We start from the raw sequence: 2500 nt of genomic DNA, 5'->3' as shown, positions 1-2500 counted from the left end.
CGAACGCGGCAGCGTCCATCGGTTGCTCGATGAAATCGATGCGATAAACTACAGCCGTTTCGGCTGGTCGTCGTTAGTCGCGCGAGCAACGATGGCCGCAAAATCGACGCGTCGTCGTTTGCGATTATTCGCCTCAAGTTAGCCATGAGTATGTATATTATTCATTTACGAACGAACGCGGCAGCGTCCATCGGTTGCTCGATGAAATCGATGCGATAAACTACAGCCGTTTCGGCTGGTCGTCGTTAGTCGCGCGAGCAACGATGGCCGCAAAATCGACGCGTCGTCGTTTGCGATTATTCGCCTCAAGTTAGCCATGAGTATGTATATTATTCATTTACGAACGAACGCGGCAGCGTCCATCGGTTGCTCGATGAAATCGATGCGATAAACTACAGCCGTTTCGGCTGGTCGTCGTTAGTCGCGCGAGCAACGATGGCCGCAAAATCGACGCGTCGTCGTTTGCGATTATTCGCCTCAAGTTAGCCATGAGTATGTATATTATTCATTTACGAACGAACGCGGCAGCGTCCATCGGTTGCTCGATGAAATCGATGCGATAAACTACAGCCGTTTCGGCTGGTCGTCGTTAGTCGCGCGAGCAACGATGGCCGCAAAATCGACGCGTCGTCGTTTGCGATTATTCGCCTCAAGTTAGCCATGAGTATGTATATTATTCATTTACGAACGAACGCGGCAGCGTCCACCGGTTGCTCGATGAAATCGATGCGATAAACTACAGCCGTCTCGGCTGGTCGTCGTTAGTCGCGCGAGCAACGATGGCCGCAAAATCGACGCGTCGTCGTTTGCGATTATTCGCCTCTGGCTATCCGTGAGTATGTATAATATTCATATACGAACGAACGCGGCAGCGCCCATCGGTTGCTCGATGAAATCGATGCGATAAACTACAGCCTTCTCGGCTGGTCGTCGTTAGTCGCGCGAGCAACGATGGCCGCAAAATCGACGCGTCGTCGTTTGCGATCATTCGCCTCAGGCTATCCGTGAGTATGTATAACATTCATTTACGAACGAACGCGGCAGCGTCCATCGGTTGCTCGATGAAATCGATGCGATAAACTACAGCCGTCTCGGCTGATCGTCGTTAGTCGCGCGAGCAACGATGGCCGCACAATCGACGCGTCGTCGTTTGCGATTATTCGCCTCAGGCTATCCGTGAGTATGTATAACATTCATTTACGAACGAACGCGGCAGCGTCCATCGGTTGCTCGATGAAATCGATGCGATAAACTACAGCCGTCTCGGCTGATCGTCGTTAGTCGCGCGAGCAACGATGGCCGCACAATCGACGCGTCGTCGTTTGCGATTATTCGCCTCAGGCTATCCGTGAGTATGTATAACATTCATTTACGAACGAACGCGGCAGCGTCCATCGGTTGCTCGATGAAATCGATGCGATAAACTACAGCCGTCTCGGCTGATCGTCGTTAGTCGCGCGAGCAACGATGGCCGCACAATCGACGCGTCGTCGTTTGCGATTATTCGCCTCAGGCTATCCGTGAGTATGTATAACATTCATTTACGAACGAACGCGGCAGCGTCCATCGGTTGCTCGATGAAATCGATGCGATAAACTACAGCCTTCTCGGCTGGTCGTCGTTAGTCGCGCGAGCAACGATGGCCGCACAATCGACGCGTTGTCGTTCGTTTGCGATTCGCTTCAGGCTACCCGTAAGGATGTATATTATTTTATTACTTCCTCGCCGTCATCAGGACGTTTCGTTCGGAGCACGACGACGAGCACACACGCCACCGGGCAAAGCGGGATACGCAAGTTCAAACCGTAAAGGAACGTCGCGAAACGATGTTCGACGGCGTCTCGTTCCTCGGCTGTAGATCCTTGGGCGCTTTGTTTCGGCCCCTGCGCGTTGTGTGTGACAATCGGTCGTCGTCTCCTCTTCGAGCGAGCGCAACGTAAACAGCCAGCATCGTATCTCCGACCGAGACGCGTATATAATGGAAAAATTGACGGCGGGTGACATCCTCGATCGTCGCAACGATGGGTCTTATTTTCTCTTCTCCTCCTCTTTCTTTCGTTAGTAATGGACGTTTTCTTGTTTTTGTTCGAGATCTTTGTTTAGTAATGGACGTTTTTGTGTTATGTTCTTTCGTTTCTTTGTTCGTTTCGACCCAATCGTGTAAACGACGACGCGCGTCACCTCACGCCAGCATCGATCTACCATTAATACGGCGATTCTCGTTCGTCGAGAGAACCTATGGTCTGCACGGGCTCTCCAACGCTTGTGCTTTTAGCTTTGCAATGGCGACGGACGGGAGAGACGCGAGCGGGAACAAACAACGTGTTGTTTGTTCTCTCGTACAGCGTCCTCCGCGCGTAAGCCGTCCCATTGATATGATCTTTCCCATTCATAGTTTTTGTTTGTTTGATCTTTCTTTCCAGTTTAATTGTGTTACTTTTCGTTAATGATCCTTCCGCAGGTTCACCTACGGAAACCTTGTTACGACTTTTACTTCCTC

At 51.2% G+C, this 2500-nt stretch overlaps 1 non-coding gene across 1 annotated transcript in view; it reads right to left on the bottom strand.

The window, feature by feature from the left end:
• Positions 1-2444: 2444 nt before the first annotated feature.
• LOC143350956 (small subunit ribosomal RNA) overlaps positions 2445-2500 on the bottom strand; it is a 1933-nt gene continuing 1877 nt past the window's right edge. The window contains exon 1 of the ribosomal RNA XR_013081370.1: positions 2445-2500. This exon is cut by the window's right edge and continues 1877 nt beyond it. This is a non-coding gene — a ribosomal RNA (small subunit ribosomal RNA).

Source organism: Colletes latitarsis, unplaced genomic scaffold (assembly GCF_051014445.1).
Source record: "Colletes latitarsis isolate SP2378_abdomen unplaced genomic scaffold, iyColLati1 scaffold0047, whole genome shotgun sequence".
In the NCBI taxonomy this organism is placed as follows: domain Eukaryota; kingdom Metazoa; phylum Arthropoda; class Insecta; order Hymenoptera; family Colletidae; genus Colletes; species Colletes latitarsis.
The sequence above is the reverse complement of the archived record's forward strand: the minus strand, read 5'-3'. Positions and strand labels throughout refer to the sequence as shown.